The sequence below is a fragment of the Triturus cristatus genome, chromosome 2_2, assembly GCF_964204655.1.
Source record: "Triturus cristatus chromosome 2_2, aTriCri1.1, whole genome shotgun sequence".
Taxonomy (NCBI): Eukaryota; Metazoa; Chordata; class Amphibia; order Caudata; family Salamandridae; genus Triturus; species Triturus cristatus.
In genome coordinates, this window is record NC_140582.1 from 1,255,582,445 (window position 1) to 1,255,597,895 (window position 15,451).

The window sequence follows — 15,451 nt, forward strand, 5'->3', positions numbered from 1 at the left end:
AGGGGCATGGTGAGTGTTGGACAGGCCACACGAAGGGCTTGCTCCCTCCCCGCACGACAGGGCCCGAGCTCCGGCCCACCAGGCATAACCCACGAAAAGCACCTGTACCCCGTCTCCCGACGGATCTTCTGCCCTCGGACCTCTACTCATCACGGGGCCCAGCCCCACCGGCTCCCCCGGCCGGTTCAAGCCGCCATCTTGGGCCCTGCACCACGAGGCCGCGTGGCCTCGGCCCGACCCTAACCCCGGGCCTGGCCGGCCCCGACATCCCGGCACCACCCTCCACCCAGGAGGTGAGCGGACCACTTGGCAGGTCAATGGGAGAACGAAGTGTCAAGAGCTCTTCCCCCGCCAGGTGCCGATCGCCTCCAGCTCCCCCAGGCGTGGGCTCCACCCCCTGCTGGGTGTCTGGACACCTTCATCCCGGGCCCTCCGACCTCCAAGTGCGAGGGTCCGGACATCAAAGGGCGCCTGCCCTATAACTGGGGCAACTCCGGAGCAGGAAGGCAGTTGTATCCTGGAGTCGAGAGACACCGAGAGAACTCAGCCTTGACGGACTACTGGCGCTGCCGTAGCCCGCTCTTGTGAGCCATCGTCCTGCCTGCTGGCGCTGCCGCGGCTTTCTGCAACATCCATCCTCGTCGGGACCTGCTGGCGCTGCCGCGGCCCGTTGTAACGACCATCCTCGTCGGGACCTGCTGGTGCTGCCGCGGCCCGTTGTAACGACCATCCTCACCGGGACCTGCTGGCGCTGCCGCGGACCGTACATCGACCATCTTTCCGGGACCTGCTGGCGCTGCCGCGGACCGTGTACCGACATCTCAACCGGGACCTGCTGGCGCTGCCGCGGCCCGTACCAACTAAACCACCAAGCTCGAGGATTGTGAGCTGGTCATCACCTCATCCGAACTACCTGACTGGTAGACAGACTGTCCCGCTACCCCTTACCCTGCTTTGAGAGACTTGAATCGAGGGGACCCCTGGGTCCAGACCTCCTTGTACCATTCAACCGTACCTTAAGAAGTGCCTATAAAGAACACTGAACCTTACCCGTGTGTGGTATCTGTCTGTGGGGGGGGAAGTTACTTGTCTGTACGATCGCTGGAGACGGCTCTCCCCGGAGACCTCTCCTCCTGACCCCGGCCGACCCTCCCGGTCCGTCTACCCTTTCTAACAGTGAGGATACCCGATGGGACAGATGCATGGTGGGCATACCTGATGGGACAGGTGAATGGGGGGATACCTGATGGGACAGGTGAATTGGGGGATACCTGATGGGACAGGGGCATGGTGGGTAAACCTGATGGGACAGGTGCATGGTGGGGATACCTGATGGGACAGGTGCATGGTGAGGATACCCGATGAGACAGATGCATGGTGGGTATACCTGATGGGACAGGTGAATGGGGGGATACCTGATGGGACAGGTGAATTGGGGGATACCTGATGGGACAGGGGCATGGTGGGTATACCTGATGGGACAGGGGCATGGTGGGGATACTTGATGGGACAGGTGCATGGTGGGGATACCCAATGGGACAGGTTCATGATGGGGATACCTAAAGGGACAGGTGTATGGTGGGGATACCCGATTGGACAGGTGTATGCTGAAGATACCTGATGGGACAGGTGCATGGTGGGGATACCTGATGGGACAGGTGAATGGGGGGATACCTGATGGGACAGGTGAATTGAGGGATACCTGATGGGACAGGTGTATGGTGGGGATACCTGATGGGACAGATGCATGGTGGGTATACCTGATGGGACAGACACCCAGATTTAGAATCTAGAAAGTACAATTCAAAGACACACAACCTTAAGTGAGGATCAGGACACAAAAAGAACTGAAAGGAAGAGAAGAACATCCAAGCTGACAGTGTAATATAAATATTGTGATTTTAGTTTGTTTTTGTTCAGTAACACTCACCTTTGTTCGTGGACACCAGAAGGTAGAGTCCTCTGCTGACTTCAATGGCAGATGAAGGAGTCCTCCAAGTTTGAAGGTCAAAGACAAAACAGAAGAGACATTTAAGTGAGCTGTTTAAAGATCACATTAGATACTTGGGGCGTATTTACAAGGAGCCGGCGGCACTGCTGCGTCACTTTTTTGACGCAGTGGTGGCGCAGAGTGCAGACCCATGTTCATGAGGTCACGTAAAGCTATCCTGTGTGGCTTTTCATGACCTCATTGATATGGAGTAAGATATTGCCTTACCCTTCCTCAAGGAGGCGTTCCATGGGCGTTGGGTGGGTGCCCCCTTGCAGCACCCATGGATTTTGATACTGCCCCAGATTTACAAGGGTTTTTTTTATCTGTGAATGACTCAAAACCTTATGCCTCCCAGAGTAGGCGTGAGGGGGAGAAATATCTTTAGCATTCTGCAGCACTCATAGAAGGAGGAAAAAGGCTCCATTGATTGTTTTTGTGCAGGAAGGTGTCCCACCAAAGCAATCATTTTCACAAAGGACAGTGATGCATCGTATTGTTGTAAATAGGACGCATCATTTTCCTTTAAATATTCCTCTCGGCATATATAAAGATGAGAAAATGCAAGAATACTCTTTAAACCCTTGTATTTGAAAATACTGCTGAACAGGAGCCAACCCACATGCTACAAAGTGGTGTCAGAAGTGAGATAACGTGACTCTCCGCAAGTGGAACGACTGGTTAAGCGTCTGGCTAGGGCTAGAAAACACTGGAACGGGTTGTAGCGAGGTATGTTCAGTCAGCCCAACAAGGCAGTGAGAACATGCAACAAACTCTAGAGTTTCAGGCGGAGCAGATCACGCAGGTGAACCTGACTCAGCCATCATGGATCAACTGGCAGAGGTCTGGTCCTTCCTCACGGGTCTTCCTTACACCTTCTGTGGTACTTCAGAATTTTCCTGTGCTAAGGATCCAGCCTATTTTTTCCTACAATTTTGAGAGAATTGTTCAGAGCAGTAGCTGGCCTCCTAAGGGCAGGGGGCATTATTTAGGACCAGTATTGGTGGGTGCTTTCTCTGCGATGCAGCGATCCACTACCCCGCATCCTGCCCTTATAACCCCGCCCACCGCCCCGCAGCACTCCCTCGGCGAGCCACCACTGGTGCTTTATATCAGGTCCTTGAGACGGTGGGAATTGATACAGAGACATATCGGCTATGCTTCAGGAAGAAGAGGAACTTCCCAGGTAATACACCTAGGACACTTTAAAAACAAAATAAAGACCTAGGAGATAAGTGGCTAAAACTAATAGTTGCACCAGGAAGGAAATTGTTGAAACAATCTATTTGGAGCAGTTTATCAATTTTCCTCTTAATGCACAAAGGTTGTCTAGCAACAGTGAAATCTTACTCTTGCAACCACAATAGGAATGTTCTCAAGGGCACAGGGCATTTGGGCTAAAGAATTAGAGTCTGGAAAGGCTATAAAAACTGCTCTAACTTTAAATTCTCCAAGAAGATTATAACCGGGCCCAGACTAAGGTTGCCAGTTGATGCTTATGACAGAAAGGCCATTTCTCCCTTCCACTCTGAGCCCCAATGTTCTGAGGGTGCAGCCTGGGGCCAAACAGCAGGCTTTTGATTGAAGAAATGGAAAGAAAAGGAGGCACCCCTGGAATGTGAGTTTTGGGGCTCAGTTCATTTGGTTTACTGGGGAGCCCTCAATCGCGTACTGGGAACCAGTAACAACGAATGGGTGCTAGTACCTGGATGCCATCTGTTGTGACACCATACATCCCATTCAAACATTTCCCAAACGGAACGTCCCAATTAAAAGTGTCCATGGCAAGTTCAGAGATGTCCTGTTTCCCAGATGAATCTTAGCAAGTAGATACCAATTTGTTTATGCATTCCCAGATGGGAGTGGTTCTAAATTATCCAGAAACAAAATGAGTACTAACGCCGACCCCCCTTTCGCCCCCAGTTTAAATCACTGCTAAAGGAACATTTTTCAAAGCAGAATTTTTGCTGGATACAGGATGACCCCTTTTCTGGTGACGAACTGGTCACTCCGGTTACACAACCCTATAAAAGTAAAATGGAACTTATACTAGGGAAAAAGAAAGGGTCATGACAGTTCCTCACCTGCCTTACTCAAGAAACAAGAGGGCATATTCACAAGGATCTATCGCCGAGTTAACTGCACTTTATCGCAGCCAAAGCCATGATAAATTTACCGCCCCAGTCACAAGCCAGTGCAAACAGCCTACAGCACCACTTTTCTGGCGTTAGCATCCGCAACAAACATCTCCACGGATGACCCCGGCAACTAACGCTAATGATATGCAGAGTAGGCGTTCCCGAGCAAAAAGCAGTGGCAACATCACTCTGAAACATTCTCAACGACCAGCCAAATCTGCGATAAGAACACAAAACAGGCGATAAGGCGCGTTAGCACCAGGAAATTAATACCTGCTCAGACCTGGTGCAAAGTCGGACCACAACCTGAACCAGACAAGGCAGCGCAGCCCAGAGCCACACATGAAGAACAACAGATGCCCCCGAGCAACTGAACATGCAGTACGGACACCCAAGAGGGCCACAACACCCACCGACACCACACCCAGGCCCGTAACATCCCCACCGGGCCCACCCCCAACCTCGGACAAAGAAACTGCACACCAACACCACGAATTCGAAAACAAATATTTTGCCTGATGTCGCACAAGCAGGAAAATCAACATAAATGCATGGCCAGAAAATGGAGAATCAGTCATACAGCAAAGCAATGACCAACACAAAACACCATTCAAACAGAAGCCAAAAAAACCATTTGGATGAGTCCTAGCGGGTCCTCACTGGACAATATGTAGGACACAGCCTGGAAGACAAAATCCAGGAGAAGAAGGTGTGCCATGCACCCAACAAAGGAAAGAGAGGGAGGATGAGAGCGAGGAAGAGAGACGGAGTGAGATTGGACAAGCAGCGTAAGGCCTCTCGGGCACCTGGCTCCACATGCCATGTGTGTGTGTATCGCCATCCGTACACCATGAGCCCAAGGCCTTGTCCCAATCTCAGCGCCAAAGCCACATCACATTCCAAAAACGCAAGTAGTAGTCAGACAAACATCAGGGATGAAAGCTCCATTGTTCCAATGCAGAAGGCGGAGGACACCTGCACCTCTGACCTTGGTCCAGAACGCGGCTGGAACACCCTGAGAGAGATGCAATGGCAGATGGGGATGACTCCCACACCACGCATAGCGCAAATGAACTATCCAACTTATCCACACACCACACACAGAAGCCCCTGCCTGAGGTACCCCCGCATGAGATGCCCTTGACACTCATAGAAACAGCAACCCATTCTCCCCAATGTTGCACACACAATCTAATCATAGCCCAGAGCTGTGGCATATCCTCAACACAACTGCCGCAGTTCAGAAGAGTGCCGGTTCCACGAGACGCACCAACGCAATGGCAGGCCATCCCGGGCACATGCGCAACCCCCGTCACGTGGAACAGTACCATGCACGAACGCTGCATTCACTGGGCGCAGTGCCACTGGCAGTGCTGCGGATCAGTTACAGGCTGAGCTTCTGCCTTGCCTACGTCACCTGCGTCCAGGCCTGGTTCCACTGCCGAACATGCACATTTGAGTATCCCATGGATGTCTGCCTATCCAACACAACCGTAGATGAATTGGACTATGACCTGTGTCTGCGCCCCCTTGTTGGATCACGATCAGGAGTGTAACCAAGACAGCCGTGCATGGGATGCCTTGACATACTGCGTATGTATTGGCAGTTGTGCATGGGAGATTGCACAATTCCTCGTGTGCATTGACCACATCGAGGCTGTTAGACCTGGCACCTTGGCGTGAGTCTCCCTTCCACTTTTTGCTGATGTGCCTCTTGTGTTTTGTTGGTGTTAGCTGCTCAGGGCACTGTGCCACTGCCAATCAGTGCCACAGTGCAAGAGCTCCCTTTTGAAAAGTGTATACATTGATTGGTGTCCATGTTTGGCTTATTTGGTTTACTATGAGCCCCTAGTAAAGTGCACCAGGAGTGCCAGGGCTTGTAAATACAAATGCTGCTGGTGGGCCTGCAGCGCTGGTTGTGCCACCCACAGAAGCGGCCTAGTAAAATGTGTCTAAGGTCTGCCACTGCAGAGCCTGCGTGCAGTCTGGTACTGTCGCGCTGACTGCGCAAGTGCACCCACTTGCCAGTCCCTAAACCTTCCCTTAACTACATATTAGCCACCCCTCTGGTAGGCCCAAGGGCAGGGTGCATTGTAGGCATAAGGTAGGACATGCCCTGATGTGTGTGGCATGTCCTAATAGTGAATTACAGCCATTTTCGTTTTTCACTATTGAAGGCTACCTGCTCTCCATAGGCCAGAATGGGCTGCTGGAGTCACTACACGCTGTGACCCCAGTGGACTCATAGAGCATGGTAGAAAGTCATATTTAGTATGCCTGAACTCAGAATAGGTAAATAGACATAATATCGAAAAAAAAATATCGAGTGGACAGAATATCGAGTTTTAAATATAGAATGGACAGAATATCGAATTGCCAAAATATAGTGGTGAAGAATATCGAAAAACAGGTAAGAAATATCGATTGCAATAATATAGAAGTAAGTAATATCGACAGTCATAATATAGTTGTTAAAAATATCGAATTTTTTATAGTGTTTTAAGTGTTAGTATATGTGTTAAAAGTATGTATTAATATTGTAATGTATGTTAGTATATTTTTAAAGTAATTAATTTTATGTTATTTTATTTTTGTGTAATTTAATTCCGTAGCGGGTTGTGGGTTTATAGGGGAGTAGGGTGGGAAGTAATTTAATTATAGTACATTAAATAATAATTTATAGGAATTATTAATTATTTTTAATTTAATTTTGCGTTTTACTTCAGTAGCGGGTTGTGGGTTTATAGGGGAATAGGGTGGGAAGTAATTTAATTGTTATTAGTTAATTATTAATTGGTTATGAAAATTAATTGGTTGTTGATTAATTATTAATTGGTAAATAATTTGTATTAATTGGTAATTAATTTGTATTAATTGTTTAATTGATAATTATGTTAATTGTATTCATTTAATATTTGTAGCGGGTAGTGTGTTTATAGGGGAATATGGTGGGAAGTAATATAATTGTAATTAATTAATTATTTAATTGATGTGTGTACATTGTTAATTAATATATCTTTAATTTAATTTAGCGTTTTACTTCTGTAGCGGGTTGTGGGTTTATAGGGGAATAGGGGGGAAGTAATTTAATTGTTATTAGTTAATTATTAATTGGTATTGAAAATTAATTGGTTGTTGATTAATTATTAATTGGTAAATAATTTGTATTAATTGGTAATTAATTTGTATTAATTGTTTAATTGATAATTATGTTAATTGTATTCATTTTATATTTGTAGCGGGTAGTGTGTTTATAGGGGAATATGGTGGGAAGTAATATAATTGTAAAAAATTAATTATTTAAATAATTTGTGTATATCGTTAATCAATATATTATTAATTAATGATTAATTGGTATTATTAGCATTTATTAATGTTTGTTATTGAAAAACAATTGGTTGTTAATCAATTATTAATAGGTAATTAATTAAACAAAAATATATTGGTATTTATAAATAATCAATTATTAAATCTTGTGTGATTGGTAATTAATTGTAATACTTGTTTTGGTATTAATAATTAATTAATTTTTAACAAAATATTAATTTATTATTTTCCCTACTTTTGCACTTACTTGAGTGGGAATAGTAATTTTTACCCCTACGCTATCCAATGCTTTCCCTATTATTGCACTCTCTGGAGTGGGAATAGTAATTTTTACCCTACCGCTATCCAACGCTTTCCCTACTGTTGCACTCTCTGGAGTGGGAATAGCAATTTTTACCCTACCGCTATCCAACGCTTTCCCTACTGTTGCACTCTCTGGAGTGGGAATAGTAATTTTTATCCCTACGCTATCCAATGCTTTCCCTACTGTTGCACTCTCTGGAGTGGGAATAGTAATTTTTACCCCTACGCTATCCAACGCTTTCCCTACTGTTGCACTCACTGGAGTGGGAATAGTAAATTTTACCCTCCCGCTATCCAACGCTTTCCCTACTGTTGCACTCTCTGGAGTGGGAATAGTAAATTTTACTCTCCCGCTATCCAACACTTTCCCTACTGTTGCACTCTCTGGAGTGGGAATAGTAATTTTTACCCCTACGCTATCCAATACTTTCCCTATTATTGCACTCTCTGGAGTGGGAATAGTAATTTTTTCCCTCCCGCTATCCAACGCTTTCCCTACTGTTGCATTCTCTGGAGTGGGAATAGTAAATTTTTACCCTACCGCATTCCAACGCTTTCCCTACTGTTGCACTCACTGGAGTGGGAATAGTAAATTTGACACTCCCGCTATCCAACGCTTTCCCTACTGTTGCACTCTCTGGAGTGGGAATAGTAATTTTTATCCCTACGCTATCCAACGCTTTCCCTACTGTTGCACTCTCTGGAGTGGGAATAGTAATTTTTATCCCTACGCTATCCAATGCTTTCCCTACTGTTGCATTCTCTGGAGTGGGAATAGTAAATTTTTACCCTACCGCATTCCAACGCTTTCCCTACTGTTGCACTCACTGGAGTGGGAATAGTAAATTTGACACTCCCGCTATCCAACGCTTTCCCTACTGTTGCACTCTCTGGAGTGGGAATAGTAATTTTTATCCCTACGCTATCCAATGCTTTCCCTACTGTTGCACTCTCTGGAGTGGGAATAGTAATGTTTACCCCTACGCTATCCAACGCTTTCCCTACTGTTGCACTCACTGGAGTGGGAATAGTAAATTTTACCCTCCCGCTATCCAACGCTTTCCCTACTGTTGCACTCTCTGGAGTGGTAATAGTAAATTTTACCCGCCCGCTATCCTACGCAGAAAATATTGAATATTTTTAATAAATATTACGTTACTATATATGTATTAATTATTTTTTTTACTTACATTAATTATTTATTAATTTTAATGTTATTTAAGTATTTTTAAGTATGTGTCAGTTAATTATATGTATTATTTCATTAATTTTACATTACTTTTAAAACATTTAAAAAATTCGATATTTTGACTAACTATATTATTTACAATGATATTTTGGATTCTATATTTTTGTACTTTTCTGTTTGGAGATAGGGAGTCGATATTTTGGTATTCTATATTTTGGCATCGATATTTTTGTAAGTCTATATTTTTGTAGTCGATATTATGTCAGTGATCCCTCAGAATAATAAAATACTTCTTTTAGTAAAGTTTATTTTAATATCCTGCGTTTGTAAATACTACTTTTAGAAAGTTAGTATTTACTGACCTGGCCATTTCAGTCCGCCTCTGCGTTGTGTGTGTGTGCCCTGCCTAGTTACAGTGGGGAGCAGGGCTGGGGAATTCCAGGAGACAGGCTGGCTGCCAGGTGGTGGGTAGAGAGATTACACCAGGATGGGTGGGAGGAGTACACCTTGACTCTTGAATAGACCTGTGCTCTGCCACCACAATGCCGGCTCTGCCCCCTGTGGAGCGGCTGATGTCTCTGCCCTGCTGCTGAAAGGAAAGAGCAGATTCACCATAACAAAGTGCTCCAGAACCGGACTGAGCCAGGCCCAGGCCCCCTGGCGACAAAGAACAAATGAAACTTGCAATAAAAGAAGGAGCCCTGCTCCTAAGAAATCAGATCCTGTTTGCACCAAGAAGAAACTCTGCCTGAAGAGAAGGACCTGGGAAAGCTGCATGGAGGAGTACTGTCTCTAAGCCTGAGAGACTGGCCTGTGGTGGGTGCCTTGCTGCTGGAAGGAGAGGAAAAGACTAAAGAAGAAACCTTTATTCAACTTGTGCTTTACAAACAATCTCCAAGGGCTTGCGTGTGAACTTGCCCCCTGAACTGCGCCCCAGGAACAGTGGGCGCTACCTTTCCCCCGGAAGAAGAGAAGCTGCTGGAGGTGATTCTGCCAATGCTGACCCCAGAGAACCTGTGTGCCCCTCATCTGTCTGAGCACCGCGACTTCTGCCACCGGGGCTGCTGTGAGCACAGCAAAGGCCTGCCTACCTGGCCCAAGCACAGCAAGCAACTGCCCCCCGAGCCGTAGCTCGCAAAGTAAGGAAGAGACGAACCAGGCTCCAAGCGCCAAGCCTCTGCGACCCCCCTGGCCGTGGAGACCACTGTAAGGACCTGTGATGCACTGTTCATCACCTGAGCGAAGCCAACAGCGCTGCGACGCGCTAGAAATCACCCCCGAGCTGCCCCTCCTTCTGCCAAGCTCGTTGTGTGCCTGGGACCGTCCTGAAGCGCCCCACGAAGCATCGCCGCTCACTGACTACGAGGGACGACAACACGACGTGGGACACTCCTCTGGGGACCCCTGAGGCTGCTACGACCATTTTCCCCAAAGAACGAAGGTACTGTGTGCCGCGCGCCTTGGTACGACCCGTACGTTGCTTTGTTCGGTCCGTACTGGCGCTGTCGTCCCGCTCTGCTGTTCACGCGTGAAGCGTGAGCTTTGGCACCATTCGTATCAGCTGTGTGAGGCGACCCGTAAAGGTACGATCCGTACTCCATTGGATATATAGGCCGTTGCTCACGCGGGAAGCGTGAGGTTCAGCAAGAGGCATACCGGACGTGTACGACGCGTACCTATGAGGGTACGGTCCGTACGGCTCACGTCCAGCGAACGTGTGCTCACGCGAGAAGCGTGAGGAACGGCACGACGCAGCCAAACAGCAGTACGAAGCATACCGGAGGCGCTACGAAGCGCACAACACCCCAAAGAAGCCTATTTTAGGTAGAAAAGTGCCATCTTAAGAACTGTGGACTGCCTAAAAGCATTGTAACTGGAACCTCATTTAAGTGAAGAACTGTATTTTAACCAGCCTGCTTGAAGAAATCTTTTATATAAAGAACTTTATGTTTGCATAAATACAGTCTTGTGTCTCTGTATGGTGGGGTGGTGATTATTGTGTGGGACACCTTGAATGCTTAACCTAATGCCCTCTGGAATCTAGCCTGACTGCTCGCGCCACGTTACCTAGAGGGTGAGCAGGGGTTATTTTTAAAGAGGTAATCCTATGCCCTGACTTGGATGAAAAGGGTCCCTGCTTGTCGCAAGTGCATACCTGCGCCAACCAGAGACCCTGGATTCTAACATTGGTGGCAGCGGTGGGATTTACGGATTTGCGTTCTTGGTGTCTGCGCAGTGATTACTAGCCATTGCACAGTGAGGACAGTCCAGTAGCTTGAGCCACAGAACTTTTAAAAATGTAATTTCGCTTGCCAAGAAAGAAGATCCCTTGCGGTTGAAGCCATGCCGGGCTCAAACAGCACAGAGAATACAGCATCTGGAACCTCTGAGAGAGAGGAACTGGAATGGGATGAGTCGAAATTGGATGACTACACGAGAGACCAACTCAAGCATTTTTGCAGGAAACTCAAGGTTCCACACAAAGGATGCAAAAACAAAGCACACTTCTACAAGGTGCTGAAAGCCTGGATGGAATCAAGGGGTGCAGCTGAGGATGTTGCACCTGAGGAGGTTGACCTAGTGGAACCAGCGGAGAGCGTCCGTAGTCTTGGCAGAGGTCTGTCGCCAGAGGAGCTGGCAGACAGACAGGCCGCAAGAGAACAAGAGGTCACTTTGGCAAAGCTGAAATTAAATGGCCAATTGGAACTAGAGAGCAAGAAAATGGCTCTGGAAGAAAGAAGGATGGAGTATGACCTGAAAATGAGGGAGCTGGAGTTAAAGGCCAAAAGTTTGGAAAATCCTCCCTCTGGTGGCAGCGCAACGCCGGTGCAGGTAGAGTCAAGGGTGTACATGCCAAAAGATGTAGTTAAGGAATACTTTAAGAATGACGACATAGGGCAATGGTTCAAGGCCTATGAGGTAGCCATGTCTTCCCACCGGTTCCCTGAGAGAGATTGGGGAGCGGGGTTGTGGGGACCGTTCCTTAGTGAGGGGCGGGACACACTTTTAGATTTGCCCTCTGATGTCTACAATTCTTACCCCCCACATGAAGGAATCTTTAATGAATAGATATGGGCTCACTCGAATTATATAGACAGAGGTTCAGGGGGTGTACCAAGATTGCGGGGAGTACGTATGTGGAGTATGTAACCTTTTTCTGCAGAGCACTGGATGGCTGGGTGAAGGGTAGCAAAGTTGATGATTACCAAGGTCTCTTTGATTTAATTGCATGGGAGCACTTGTCGCGTAATTGTTTTCCTGAGCTACGCCAACACCTACCTGATAGATAGCAAGCTGACTAACCCTAGGAAGCTTGCTGAAGAGGCGGACCGCTGGGTCAGCACCAGGGTCCACAAGGGTCAAGTGGGACACTCCGCCAAGGGTGGGCAGGGTCCCCAGCAGAAGAGTGGGGGGGACAGGGGAAAACAGAAAGGGTTTCCAAAAGGCCCCCAAAGTAATACCCAATGGAACCAGCAGAAAGGTTCTCAGCCCCACCCACCCCCGAAGCCGACAGGGGCCCCGACAGGTAAACCTGTTCCCAAGGGGCCCCCTCAATGTTATAAATGTGGTGAACTAGGTCCCTTTGCCAGTGATCCCAAGTGTCGCCAGTATGTGAAACCAGCACCCACTGGTGCTCTACCGAAGCAAGTGGCTACAGTAGCCTTTGGGGAGAAGGTAGAAGTCCCAGGTGGGTGGGACCACGTCCAGCTGACCTTAGTCTCACTAGGAGATATGAGATGGTCCCTAACGCCGACTTGCCCTCTAACACTAAGAAATATGGGCAAGTGGTGACCGTCAATGGGAAGAAGGTAGAGGCTCTTTGAGAAACAGGCGCCAGTGTGACTGCAGTGCGGCAGCACCTGGTATCTCAAGAGCAGGTTGTACCCCATGCCTATTGTCGGGTTGTCAATGCTGACAACACAGAGAGTCATTGTCCAATTGCTCAAGTTCCCTTTGAGTGGGGGGGGGGGGTCTCTGGTACTCTGCAAGTCGCTGTGAGAACTGCCATGCCTGTAGACTGTCTCCTAGGGAATGATTTGGAGAGCTCCCCTTGGGAAAAGGTGGAGAAGACAGCTCACCTGATGATGGTGGGTTTACCTGATTGGGCGTGCGTGATCACCCGGTCAATGGCAGCCAGTAGGGGTGTTGAAGGGACCCTGGAGCCTGAGGGAGAGGCTCAGGAACCGGCTTTAGGGAGAGGGCGCAGGAGGCACGGGAAACCGGCTCCTAAAGTTCCCACGGCCCAGGAGGGAGCAGACCTTGAGGGGGATGCCCTGGAGCCTACCGGGGAACAGATAGCCGAACTGGGGGACCTGCCTGAGCAGACCCATTGGCAGCAAGAAGGAGGCCCCACCAGGGAGGAATTCTGCAGGGAGCAGAAAGAGTGCCCCTCTCTAGTGGGTATGCGGCAGCAGGCTGCAGCCTAGGCCAATGGTGATCAGTCCGGTACTCACTTAATCTACTGGGAGAACGACCTCCTGTACTCAGAGCCTAAGGTTGCTGAACCTGGGTCAGCCCGTGCGCTGGTGGTACCCCAGAAGTTCAGAGCCTTCCTACTGGGGCTGGCTCACGAGGTTCCGCTAGCAGGGCATTTGGGGCAGGACAAGACCTTCGAAAGGCTTGTCACCCACTTTTATTGGCCTCAAATGCGCAGGAGTTCCGACACTCACTGCAGGACATGTCAGACTTGCCAGGCAAGTGGCAAGAGTGGAAGGAAGCTAAAGGCTCCACTCCAACCTTTCCCTGTGGTCAGTACCCCATTCCAGCGAGTGGGGATTGAAATTGTGGGGCCCCTGGACCCCAAGACAGCCATGGGCAACAGGTTTATCCTGGTCTTAGTGGACCATGCCACTCGGTACCCTGAAGCCATCCCTCTGAGGACAGTGACGGCCCCCGTGGTGGGACAGGCACTGATGGGAAATTTCTCATGAGTAGGATTCCCTCTAGAGGTGGTGTCTGACAGGGGGACCAATTTCATATCGAAATATATGAAATCCCTTTGGCAAAAGTGTGGTGTGACATACAAGTTCACCACCCCTTACCATCCCCAAGGAAATGGGTTGGTTGAGAGATTCAACCGAACCCTAAAGGGCATGATTATGGGTCTTGAGGAACCCATGAGGCGTAAGTGGGACGTCCTCTTACAATGCCTTCTCTTTGCGTACCGCGAGGTGCCACAAAAGTCTCTGGAGTTCAGTCCCTTTGAGCTTTTGTATGGCCACCCAGTACCAGGACCTCTTAGTCTGGTCAAGGAAGGCTGGGAGCAATCTCCCTGGAAACCTCCCCAGAATGTATATAGTTACATGCTGGCCTTTCGGAACCAGACTAGGCGTTTCAGGCAACTTGCTGAGGCAAATCTGGAAGCCAGCCAGGAGGAAATGAAGCGGTGGTACGACCAGAATGCCACTCTGGTTGAGCTTCAACCTGGTCAAAAGGTATGGGTCCTGGCCCCTGTGGAGCCTTGTGCACTCCAGGACAAGTGGACAGGACCCTTTGAGATTGTGGAGCGCAAGAGTTCTGTCACCTACTTGGTGGACTTGCAGCCTCCTAGGAACCCCTTGAGGGTCCTCCATGTCAATCGACTGAAGCCCCACTTGGAGAGGTCCGAAGTGGGCATGCTCTTGGCCACAGATGATGGGACAGAGGAGGAGTCTGAGCCTCTTCCTGACCTCCTGGTAGCCTCAGAGCGAGACGGGTCAGTGGATGGAGTTAACCTCTCACCCACCCTGACCCCTGAGCAACAGGATGACTGCCGCCAGCTGCCGGGGCAGTTTCCTGACCTGTTCTCCCTGGATCCTGGTGTCACAGATTGGTGCATCCATGATGTGGACACAGGAGACAGCTTGCCTGTGAAGCACAAAGCTTACAGAGTAACTGACAGGGTCAGAGCCTGCATCAAAGAGGAAGTCTCAAAGATGCTTGCTCTTGGGGTGGTTGAGTCCTCCAGCAGTCCTTGGGCCAGCCCAGTGGTCTTGGTCTCAAAGGCTGCAGCGCCGGGTGCCACACCCGAACTCCGGGTCTGTGTGGACTACAGAGGACTCAATTCGGTCACCAAGACTGACGCGCCCCCCATCCCCAGAGCTGATGAGCTCATCGATCGGTTAGGGGCTGCACGGTACCTCAGCACGTTTGATTTAACGTCTGGGTACTGGCAGATCGCCTTGACTGATGGGGCCAAGGAGAGGTCCGCATTCTCCACACCAGATGGGCACTACCAGTTCCGGGTTATGCCATTTTTTTTTTTTTTTATTTGTTTTTTATTGAATCTGATCTGAAGTATTCAATCAATCATTTTCATTACAACAGAATGAATTCTTAATGAGACAGTAATACATCAGGAAAAACAAAAATAAAGCAAAAATTTACACAATTTGCCCCGTCATATCATATCAATCCTTTTCTTATCAGAGGGAGGATCTTACATCAGAGTACCAATCAGAGATTGGAGCCCAGATCTGGGTACCCCGGGCTCTAACTTTCCTACCTCTTGTACTATATATAGCT

The 15,451-nt window shown here is 48.5% G+C and overlaps 1 protein-coding gene across 3 annotated transcripts in view; it reads right to left on the minus strand.

Annotated features, from left to right (window-relative positions):
• The window catches only part of LOC146863541 (coagulation factor XI-like), a 381,607-nt gene that overhangs the window by 232,547 nt on the left and 133,609 nt on the right, over positions 1-15,451 (minus strand). For 2 of the 3 annotated variants that reach the window (XM_085643001.1, XM_085643003.1), the window contains exon 4: positions 1,931-1,992. The exons of the other annotated variant lie outside the window; for it this stretch is intronic. The gene's annotated coding sequence lies outside the window, so the exon portion shown is untranslated. The remainder of the gene's footprint in view (positions 1-1,930; positions 1,993-15,451) is intronic. 3 annotated transcript variants of the gene reach the window in all.